The sequence below is a fragment of the Dama dama genome, chromosome X, assembly GCF_033118175.1.
Source record: "Dama dama isolate Ldn47 chromosome X, ASM3311817v1, whole genome shotgun sequence".
NCBI classification, from domain to species: domain Eukaryota; kingdom Metazoa; phylum Chordata; class Mammalia; order Artiodactyla; family Cervidae; genus Dama; species Dama dama.
This window is the reverse complement of record NC_083714.1, coordinates 59,905,416-59,917,882: the sequence shown is the minus strand read 5'-3', so window position 1 is coordinate 59,917,882 and position 12,467 is coordinate 59,905,416. Positions and strand designations below refer to the sequence as shown.

The following is a 12,467-nucleotide window of genomic DNA, read 5'->3' as shown; positions in this document are numbered from 1 at the left end:
GATGAATATTCTTCAAATATTAAATATTTTAAATTTACAGATTAAAATTTTAAGTAATATTACTTATTTTTTAAACTATCTTTAAAACAAACTACTTTGTTAAGAAGAAATCCTCAAGTTCATCAATAAAGATACTATATTGATTTCCAAAGGACAGAAAAGTACTTTTAGGTTTTAATACAGTTTCACTCTGATATAGAATTGTTTGTATTATCATAGGATGTATGTATTATAGGATCAGGATAAACTAGGTTGCAGTGAAAGCAACATGCTTTCTAATTATGTCTTTCTTTTTCTCTAAACGTATTTGGAATACATCAACCTGGTGTCTGTTTACAGAAATTCTGATGGGAAAAAATGTCATTCATTCTATTTTGCTTTTATTTTCCACTTAAATTGAGAGACTTTTAATGTCTTCATTTTATTTGACTTTTTTGCTGCCAGTGTCGATTTCTACATGAACTGTTGGGTTATTTGTCTGTTAGCAGTGATGACTGCATTTTTATGAGGAAAGGAAGGGTCCTGCTGACTCCCATCATCTGGGTACCTGCATGTCCTTAGCTGGATGGCCTTAGAAGGTGAAATGAGAGGCTTAACTCTGTAATTGATGTCACTGGGAATACCCATTTAAAGGTGATAGCTTTATGTAAATGGTTATTGTGTATTTGCTACATTCTGTTTAACACCCTGCTCCTCTTGGGCAAAAGACTTGCCTTAATTCTCAGTGCTCCCTGATTGATTCATCCTTAATTCAATATCTTGCCCTATTATGAAGAAACATCATGTTTACTTTTCTGTATTTTTAAACAAGAAACTCATGCTATATTTTCAGTGATAGGGAAATCAGTGCTTTCAAGGGTTTGTAGTGAGTATAGGTTGACAAGAGTAGAACAGGAAGAACATTATTCCTGTATTTGATGACATTATGTCTGGGCTTTGACCTGGAAGCTGCCCACTAATAATAGCTGCCCACTCCTTTTCCTCTTCTTTCTCCAATCAATAGAATTCACAATGCAGGCTTACATTGTAGTTTCCAATTTTTCACCTTTCAGCCACCAAAGCTTTTAGGGTGGCACTTTTAATGATAATTAAGTAACGAAAATAAATGTTCAAAAGATAAAGGAGAAGCAAGTTGAAGCATGGAGTGTTAATTGGGATGGGTACTTTTCACAAGGAATAGAAGATAGTATAACAGAAAGAGGCAAAGATATGGATATTCCAGAAATACCTTCTAAAGGATTTTACATTTAGGCTGGATGTTTATTATTGGGAATACTAACACCTGCCTCGTGGGGTTATTGTGGGAATTAAAGAAGATACACATTGAAAGCATTTTGTAATCACAGATTTGTGTTATTAGATAATCACAATTCCAATAGTAAAATCTTCCAGTCTCCCTCACCCTCACAAACCCACCTCAAAAGAAGCCAGAAAAATCCTTTATGGTTCTCTTTCCTTTCACTGAGGATCTCTGAATGAGCATTAGCCCTAGAATCAGGCTATCTTGGTTCTATTTTCTGTCACTTTTTAGCTGTGTTTTCATTGTACCAGTCACTTAATTTCTATGGGTCTTAATTTCTTTTATAAAACAAAGATAATATCTACTTAATATAAGTATTGAGAGTATTAAGTATGATATGAAAAGTACATGCACGGTGCTTAGGACACAGTAAGTACTTAATACATTGTAGGTCCCTTCCCACTGGTACCATTGTAGGTAACCATTATAATCATGAAGAAAATTTTGTCAAAGTAGAACCTCTGTTACTTGTTGAATCCTACATTTTCAAAATGGCAAGAACCACTAAATACCTTCTTTTGTATTTGTGGTTTTGTTAAGAATCATAAGATGATGATTACCAAGGCAGGTTCACAGTGAAATATGGAATAATAAGTCTACAGCTTTGCTCAGTCCTCTTTGTGGAGTTCCATGAGAGACCCACACTCGTTGGAAGAAACTAATCTTAACAGGGAGAGGAATATGTTCTTTGGTTAAGGTTACAGGAATAGTTGTGCACTCCTGGGAAAAGGCTCCAAATAAGTGCACTGGCACTTCTGATAACATTTTCTCTCTGTGTTGAACATTTCTGTTACCTTTGAATAGTCCTTAATATTTTAATATGTTTAGGCAAAATTAATAGGCCATTTCCTAGCAAAGTAGGACTTAGCTACAACAGAGCCTGGTGTTTTCCATATGTGAACCTTAATATATTAATTATCTTCCAAAGTGTGCTTTTAGAATGCTTGACAGGCACATAAATTTACTTATATCAACCTTGTCCATCATTATAATTGAAAAATGATGCTTTCATTTCTCAATGATATTCTTGATTTTCAAACTATGCATTATATTCCAGTATACCATATGCTATAGATTTCTTTTGTCTTTTAAGACACTTGTGGAAGCTCTGGAAGAATTAAGAGACTGTCAAAGTTTTATTACAAGCACAGTTTAATTACTGATGTAGGGCAAAGGGTAAAGAACATATCCTAGATGTTATAGCCAAAGCTGAGCCTTCCTACATTGCCGCTCCAGTTGTAAACATTTTTCTGTGATGCCTATAAACATTAGTGACTTACGTGTCTACCCACCTTTTAAACATAGATTCAAGGGCTTCTGGAAAGCAACTAAATGGAGGCAGTAAACTTAACATGCAGAAGTATACAGAAAGATTGATTATGAGGTCTTTTGAATATTTCCCCTTAAATATCCCAAGGAATTCAGAAACTCTTAATCCCTAAAAAGGATCCTGTCAAGTTTAACCAAACCCAAAGAATTAATTGGGCCCCAGCTCAGTGGGTACAACAATGGACATGTTCCAGGTTGAGACTGGCATTGATATGGGGGTAAAAGGAATGAGTAGGTTTTGTCCATTTTCCTTTCCTTCTATCACACAGATGTTTGTTCCCGACTCTCATAGGAGGGTCACATAGAGGGAAAAAGTGAGAGAGAGATAAAGTAATGGAAACATGTGTGAAATCAAGAGGCAAAAATGGAGAAAATGTCAAGATAAAACTAAGCAGGCTGTTGCACTGTGATTTGGGCAGCAAAAGGAAATGAAAGTTGGAACCAGAAACTCCAAGAGACTAGAGTGGTCTTAAGGGTCTAGTTGGCAAAGGGTTGGTTAGCTTAGGGAAGGTTGCAGGAATCTGAGCTCATACAAGAACTAGAATTCTATTTTATTTGTGAAAAACAAATTTAAGTCTTCTGTGTTTTGGTTCTAAAATTGACTCCAAACTTATATAGGACTGGACTCACCCATTAAAATAATTTTCTTTTCTCATTTCTGGTATCCACTCAACTGAGTTTATTGAAGCATCATTTGCATAATCAAGGTCAGAGTTTTCACTGTTAAACATTTATTTCCTTTTGTATTATACTTATCTATGCAAATTATCAATGTGTCAACTACAGCTTTATCAGCTTAAGGAGGATAAGCCCCATTGCACCCAACAAAAATTGGGGTTGTTACCAACACTGTACTTTTGGAAATAAAAATAAAAGTTATGTATGTTATCCTCAAGAAGTTTACAATCCAGCTGGTTTTCTCCAAGTAGTTTAGCAGCTTGTGGAATCCCCTTGATATTTCAATTCTTATTGGCTAGCTTAAGCCATAATAATATGCCAAGATCACAATGCTTAAAAAATGGCTCACATTTGAGCAGGATTTGACACTCATCCACATGGAAGTGTGATTCTTATTAAGAGATTGTGAAATATATAGAAAGTAGGAGGTACTGGCCCTCATTACAGATGGAAAGTTTAGGGTGATTGACACTCTTTGAGCAGGGTTTTTCCATCACTTTTTCTTTTTTCCACCCAACCTAAGTGGTTTTGTAACTTTACAAAAGTCACTTAACAGAGATTGAGCCTTTAAGTCCTCAGCTGTATGGGCGGGGTGTGAGGGGTGATATTGTTTACCTTACAGGGTAATTATGAAATTCAATGAGGTAAAATACATAAAGTATCTGTGGTAGAAACCATGGATTGTTTCCCCAGATTCTGTATTATCCTTTTTTCTTATTAGCAGAATGGGTAATTTTGCCACATGTCCACCTCGAATAAAGACTTCATTTCTAATCTCTTTTGAATCTGGGTGTGGCCATGTGACTAAGTTCTCACCAAAGGGGTCAGGTTGGAGAAGAAGGAACTGGCATGGAACAGGGAGCAACCTCCAGCCAACTGCCAGCAAAGAATTGAATCCTGCTAATTTTGAGTAAGCTTGGAATCAGATTTGTCCCCAGTCAAGACTTCACATGAAACACAGCCTCAGCCAACACCTTATTTGCATCCTTGTGAGAGAATGTGTGACAGAAGTTGCAACTAAGCCCTGACCAGATTATTGATCCACAGAACTGAGTCATTTTAATTTGCTAGATTTTGATGTGTTTATAATACAGCAATAGGCAATTGAGACAGGGATAAATTGTGAGTGGAATATGTGAATTCCAGAAAGTGTCTTTAAAGAGGGAGATGGTGCCCTTCTTCTGTTCCTTTGTCTTAATATTTGGAAGAAGTATATGCTGACTGGAACTACAGAAGCTATTTTAAACAATGAAGTGAGAACAGAGCAGAGTAACAAGTAAATAGGAGCCTGGATTCCTGAGATTATTATATAAAGTACTACTCTAGATCATCTATATCAACCTAAACAACAGAAAATAAAAATTGATATTTTTCTGTTTATTTTGAGTTTATTCTTGGGTCTTCTGTCACTTGAAGACAAATCTAGTCCTAACAGTGGTGCCTGATACTACTCTTAACATCTGATAAATATTAAATAAATACTATTAGATTTTTCTTTGGATCAAAAAGAATAAAATACCTATGAATATATAACCATTGAGGCAAAAGACCTGTACACTTTGAAATATAATATATTAATGAAGGAAATTTAAGGAGATACAAATAAATTATAGAAATAAATTCTATGCCCATGGATTGAAAGAATTAATATTGTTAAAATATCTATACTACCCAAAGGGATCTACAGATTAAATGCAATTCCTATCAAAACCCCAGTGGCATTTTTTTCACAGAAATGGAAAAAAAATTCTAAAAATTGTATGGCACCACAGAAGGCCCCAAACATCTAAAGCACTCTTAGGAAAGAAGAACAGAGGTAGAGGCACACATACCCTGATTTCAACTATACTATAAGCTATAGTAATTAAAATAGTATAGGTTGGACATAAAAATAAACATAAATCAGTGGCACAGAACAGAGTGCTAAGAAAACAAAAACCCACATATATATGATCAATTTATGATAAAGGATCCAGGAATATACAGTGGGAAAAGGGCAGTCTCTTAAATAAGTGGGAATGGGAAAACTGGAGAGCCACATGAAAAGAATAAAAGTAGATCACTACTTGGTACCATATATAAAACTCAACTTGAAGTGGAATAAAGACTTGAATGTAAGACCTTACACCTTTAAACTCCTAGAAGAAAATATAGGCAGTAAAGTCCTTGACATCAGTCTTGGTGCTGATTTTTCTTTTCTGAAACTGACAACAAAAGCAAAGGGAACAAAAGTAAAAATAAATGGGTAAGACATCAAACTAAAAAGCTTTTGAACAGCAAAGGAATAATCAACAAAAAGGCAACCTAAGTAGAAAATATTTGTAATTTGTAAGTCTGATAAGGGGTTAATATCCAAAATATACAAAGAACTCATGCAACTCAATAGAAAAAACTCAGTTCAGTTCAGTTGCTCAGTCATGTCTGACTCTTTGCGACCCCATGAACCACAGCACGCCAGGCCTCCCTGTCCATCACCAACTCCCAGAGTCCACCCAAACCCATGTCCATCGAGTCGGTGATGCCATCCAACCGTCTCATCCTCTGTTGTCCCTTTCTCCTCCTGCCCTCAATCTTTCCCAGCATCAGGGTCTTTTCCAATGAGTCAGCTCTTCGCATCTGGTGGCCAAAGTATTGGAATTTCAGCTTCAGCATCAGTCCTTCCAATGAACACCCAGGACTGATCTCCTTTAGGATGGACTGGTTGGATCTCCTTGCAGTCCAAGGGACTCTCAAGAGTCTTCTCCAACACCACAGTCCAAAAGCATCAATTCTTCAGCACTCAGCTTTCTTCACAGTCCAACTCTCACATCCATACCTGACCACTGGAAAAACCATAGCCTTGACCAGATGGACCTTTGTTGACAAGGTAATGTCTCTGCTTTTTAATACGCTGTCTAGGTGCTCGCTTTGGCAGCACATATACTAAAATTGGAACCGAATAGAGAAGATTAGCATGGCCCCTGCGCAAGAATGACACGCAAATTTGTGAAGCGTTCCATATTTTTTTATGTGGGATTTTATGGCCGAGTCGGTGGTATGTGAGATCTTAGTTCCCCAACAAGAGGTTGAACCCAGGACTTGGCAGTGAAAATGCTAACCACTGGACTGCCAGAGGATTCCCTGTGTACACGGTTACAGTTGGGGAAGATGAAAAATTTCTAGAGGTGATGGTTGCACAAAAATGTGAATGTACTTAGTGCCACAGAACTGTATGCTTAAAAATGGTTAAATTGTGTTATGTGCATCTTACCATAATTAAAGTATATATCAAATTATTCCATTTTAAAATGTATATGGCTGAAAAGATATAAAAGGATATATCTATAATGTTACAGAAAAGTAAAGTCAGCCACTGTTTCCCCATCTATTTGCCATGAAGTGATGGGACCGGATGCCATCTCAATAGAAGCTGAATAGAACACAACTCAATAGAAAAAAAAAACTCAAACTGATTTTAAAATGGGTAGAGGATCCAAATGAACATTTTACCAAAGAATACTTTCAGATGGCTAACAGGTACATGAAAAAATGCTCTATATAACTCATCAGAGAAATGCAAATTGAAACCACAATGAGATATTTCCTTACATCTCTCACAATGGCTATCAACAAAAAGACAACAAATAACATGTTGGCAATGATGTGGAGAACCCTTGTGCACTGAAGTTGTTTACTTGCCATACTTGTCCAACTCTTCACAACCCCACGGACTGCAGCATGCCAGGCTTCCCTGTCCCTCCCATCTCCTGAAGTTTGCTCAAGTTCACATCTAGGTGCACTGGAGATGGGAATGTAAATTTGTGGAGCCATTATGGAGAGCAGTATGGACATTCCCGAAAAGTGCAGCAATAGGTAATTGAGACAGGGATAAATTGTGAGTGGCATATGTGAATTCCAGAAAGTATCATATGTTAGTCTACCATATGATCCAGAAATTGCACATCTGAGTATCAGAAGAAAATGAAAACATTAACTCAAAGATATTTTCATCCTCATTTACCTTACAATGGTAAAGATACAGAAATAGCTTAAATGTCCATGGATAGAAGAATGGATAAAGAAAATCTTACACACATACACAAAAACATTTTATTAAGCCATAAAAAGAATGAAATCTTGCCATTGGTATCAACATGCTGCTACTGCTGCTAAGTCACTTCAGTCGTGTCCGACTCTGTGCAACCCCATAGACTGCAGCCCACCAAGCTCTACCATCCCTGGGATTCTCCACATGGATGGACCTTAAGGTCATTATGCTAAATGAAATAAGTCAGATGGAGGAAGACAAATACCATAAAATCTCACTTATATGTGGAACCTTAAAAAAAAAAAGTTCAAAAATACAGAAAACAGATTGGTGGTTGCCAGAGGCCTGGCATGTATTAAATGGATAAAGAGGGTCAAAGGGTGCAAAGTTCAAGTTAAAAATAAGCAAATCTTGTGGATTTAATGTACACCTGGTGGCACAGTGATAAATAATCCGCCTGCCAAGCAGGGGATGCAGGTTTGATCCCTGGGTCATAAAGACCCCCTGGAGAAGGAGATGGCAACCCACACCAGTATTCTTGCCTGAGAAATCCTATGGACAGAAAATCCAGGTGGGCTACAGTCCATGGGGTCACAAAAGAGCTGGATATGACTTAGCAACTAAACAACAACAGGGTGGCTATAATTAAAAACATGGTATTGCATGTTTTAAAGTTGCTAAGAGAATAGATTCTCAAAGTTCTCATCACAATAAAAATAATGAAACTGCATATAGTGACAGATGTTTATTAGACTTCTGGTGATCATTTCACAACATATATAAATATCAAATCAAGTACACCTGAAACTAATAAAATATTACATGCCAATTATACCTCAATAATTTAGGAAAATAAATTCTAGTTTTGTTTCTACTCCAAGTGTCAAGGAAGAATGAATATGATATACCTTGTGATGAAGTTCTTTAGGAATATACAGTCTAATTTCAAAAAGATTTTAATGGTTTAGCTAAATTTTTTTGGTTTAGCTAATTTTTTTCTCAACTAAACTCTATTCCCAGCACTCTGCCTCTTAACGTTTAAATATACTGGGTTCGCTAAAGAATATTGAATCTTTTTTGTAATGGGAAAAATTAATTTTGTCATAGCAATATTCACCCCTAATTCTATCCATTGGTTTTAAAAATGGAGATTTCTATATGTTTCTTCTTACTTAAATAAGAATCTTTATATATATAATGAGTTTTGATTTTATCACTGGCAAAATGTATTAACTTACCCAAGTGCCTTACAATCTTGGAGGCTCAATCTCCCCATTGGGGAGAGAAATAATTATATTACCCTCCTCATAGTATAAATTAAATGAGAAAACACACCTAAAATATTTATCATAGTGTTCCACACAAATAAATAATATATAAATTCAAGTATGTTACTTAAAATGTTATTATAAATACATTTCTCTAGGGCAAAATTTTCGAGTTGATCATGGCCTTTTTAAATTAATATATCCGCTCTAGGTACTGTGGAGACAGTGCCTAAACCTGAAAGAATGACTCAGATGTTGAAATACTCAGGTACTAAGGCAGACTAATAAGATGGATTTGTATACCTGGACTTATGGAAAGATCTAAATACCTAGAAGTTTCTTCAGTAGCTGACCTTTGGTATCATTTACAACTTGTACAATGTCTATGTTTAAGAAGAAAATGGTGCTCAAATGTTGGTCTCTCTGGATTTTATGTGCTTTTGGCTGTGGGGCTTATCTGTGGGATAATTAATTTTGGCAAATATTTGCTGGCTTGGTTTTCTGGAAGTAAGAGATATTCATAGAATCTGGCCCTAGGTCCTTGTGAATTTCTCTATGCTACTCATCCAGATGTTTGGCTTGCCAGAGACTCCTCAATACTAAAATTTTTATACAAAGCTCTTTGCTCTCCACCCCACCCAAGTAGCTTAGTTCCCTCAGGAGTATGCTCAGAATTGAAATCACTGGAAAATTATTGTAGCTCCAATTGATGATAAAGAAATCCTGAGTTGGCCCCAGAGTTTAACAGGCTCAGATATTTTATAAAAATGAGGTTTTGATAGAGCAAATAGCATCTATAGGCTTTAAAATTAATGAAGTATATTCTTCATAAAGGATAAAGATGTTCTAACTTGTCATCATGATATTTTTGTGTTTCTTTTTCTTTTTCTAGTTGTGTATCTGGGTATATTTATACAATTTATCTATTCTCCTTTTGAGTATTTGGGTTAAGAATGAGTGTGTATACCTATATACAAATGTAATATGTGTATCTTTATCTCCAGTTCAGTTTAGTCACTCAGTCATGTCTGACTCTTTGCGACCCCATTGACTGCAGCACACCAGGCCTCCCTATCCATTACCAACTCCCGGAGTTTACTCAAACTTATGTCCATCAAGTCAGTGGTGCCATCCAGCCATCTCATCCTCTGTCGTCCCCTTCTCCTCTCGCCTTCAATCTTTCCCAGCATCAGGGTCTGTTCAAATGAGTCAGCTCTTCAGATCAGGTGGTCAAAGTATTGTAGTTTCAGCTTCAACATCAGTCCTTCCAATGAACATTCAGGACTTATTTCCTTTAGGATGGAATAGTTGAATCTCCTTGCAGTCCAAGGGACTCTCAAGAGTCTTCTCCCTCACCACAGTTCAAAAGCATCAATTCTTCGGTGCTCAGCTTTCTTTATAATACATGACTACTGGAAGAACAATAACCTTGACTAGACGGACCTTTGTTGACAAAATAATGTCTCTGCTTTTAAATATGCTGTCTAGGTTGGTCATAACTTTTCTTCCAAGGAGCAAGCGTCTTTTAATTTCATGGCTGCAGTCACCATTTGCAGTGATTTTGGAGCCCAATAAATAAAGTCTTCCACTGCATATAGGTTTCTCAAGAGGCAGGTCAGGTAGTCTGGTATTCCCATCTCTTTCAGAATTTTCCACAGTTTGTTGTGATCCACACAGTCAAAGGCTTTGGCATAGTCAAAAAAGAAGAAATAGATGTTTTTCTGGAACTCTCTTGCTTTTTTGATGATCCAGCAGATGTTGGCAATTTGATCTCTGGTTCCTCTGCCTTTTCTAAAACCAGCTTGAACATCTGGAAGTTCATGGTTCACATATTGCTGAAGCCTGGCTTGGAGAATTTTGAGCATTACTTTACTAGTGTGTGAGATGAGTGCAATTGTGTGGTAGTTTGAGCATTCTTTGGCATTGCCTTTCTTAGGGATTGGAATGAAAACTGACCTTTTCCAGTCCTGTGGCCACTGCTGAGTTTTCCAAATTTGCTGGTATATAGAATGCAGCACTTTCACAGCATCATCTTTTAGGATTTGAAAAAGGTCAACTGGAATGACATCACCTCCACTAGCTTTGTTTGTAGTGATGCTTCCTAAGGCCCACTTGATTTCACATTCCAGGATGTCTGGTTCTAGGTGAGTTACCACACCATCGTGATTATCTGGTTTGTGAAGATCTATACAGTTCTGTGTATTCTTGCCACCTCTTCTTAATATCATCTGCTTCTGTCAGGTCCATACCATTTCTGTCATTTATTGAGCCCTTCTTTGCATGAAATGTTCCCTTGGTATCTCTAATTTTCTTGAAGAGATCTCTAGTCTTTCCCATTCTGTTGCTTTCCTCTGTTTCTTTGCACTGACCACTGAGGAAGGCTTTTTTTATCTCTCCTTGCTATTCTTTGGAACTCTGCATTCAAATGGGTATATGTTTCCTTTTCTCTTTTGTTTTTCACTTCTCTTCTTTTCAAAGCTATTTGTAAGGCCTCCTCAGACAGCCATTTTTATTTTTTGCATTTCTTTCTCTTGTGGATGGTGTTGATCCCTGTCTCCTGTACAGTGTCTTGAACCTCCATCCATAGTTCATCAGGCACTCTATCAGATCTAGTCCCTTAAATCTACTTCTCAGTTCCACTGTATAGTATACCTGAATGATCGAGTGGTTTTCCTTACTTTCTTCGATTTAAGTCTGAATTTGGCAATAAGGAGTTCATGATCTGAGCCACAGTCAGCTCCTGGTCTTGTTTTTGGTGACTGTATAGAGCTTCTCCATCTTTGGCTGAAAAGAATATAATTAAGCTGATTTTGGTATTGACCATCGGGTGATGTCCATGTGTAGAGTGTTCTCTTGTGTTGTTGGAAGAGGGTGTTTGCTATGAGCAGTGTGTTCTCTTGGCATAACTTTTTATCTCCAGAATGAAGTAACAGAGATTTTTTTTAAAAAAAGAACATAATACATGTGACTTATTGATGATCATGATTTTTAACCAATGATGCTAACTGTCCACATATTTTAATGCCCTAGTCTAAAGACTAATTAATTTTCCACTAGTCGATGTGATAGCCTGCCTAAGTGTATTTAAAGTCAATTTCTTTCTCCCTGTTTTTATTGTGGCAAATCTACCTTATTCACACCCACTTGGATGGTAGCAACTTAAAAAAAAACCTGAAAATAATAAGTGTTGGTGAGGATATGGTGAAAATGGAACCTTTACACATTGCTGATAGGAATATAAAGTGATGCACTTCAGGAAAACAGTTTAGCAGTTCCTCAAAAAGTTAATCTTAGAAAGAAAATATATCCCAGCAATTCCATTCCTAGGTATATACCTGAAGGAATTGAAAATGCATGTTAAAGAAAAGACTACTTGAATGTACATAGCCGTACTATTCACAATAACCAACATGTGGAAACCACCCAAAGCAAATGTCCATCAGCTTATGAGAAGATAAATTAAACATATATCAGTATATTCTATTTAATGGAATATTATTCAACTGTAAAAAGAACTGAAGTGCTGGTTTGTGGTACACTATCAATGAACCTCAACTATGTGATGCAAAGTAGATTATGCCAGCCACAAAAAATCACATATTGAATGGTTCCATTTGTATTAAATATCCAGAATAGGAAAATACAGAGTCAGGAAGCAGATTGGTAGTTGTCAAGGGCTGAGGGGAGGAGGGAAGAAATAGTGATTGCTTAATGGGTATTGAGTTTTCTTTTGGTGTGACAAAAATGTTTTGGAGCTAAATAGAGGTATTGGTCACACATATAACATTGTTCAGTTCAATTCAGTTCAGTCGCTCAGTCGTGTCCGACTCTTTGCGACCCCATGAATCGCAGCACTCCAGGCCTC

General features: G+C 36.6%; 1 non-coding gene across 1 annotated transcript; it reads left to right on the top strand.

The window, feature by feature from the left end:
- Positions 1-6,205: 6,205 nt before the first annotated feature.
- Positions 6,206-6,312, top strand: LOC133053235 (U6 spliceosomal RNA). The gene has a single exon (XR_009692168.1). It is a non-coding gene; the product is annotated as a U6 spliceosomal RNA (small nuclear RNA).
- Positions 6,313-12,467: the final 6,155 nt, after the last annotated feature.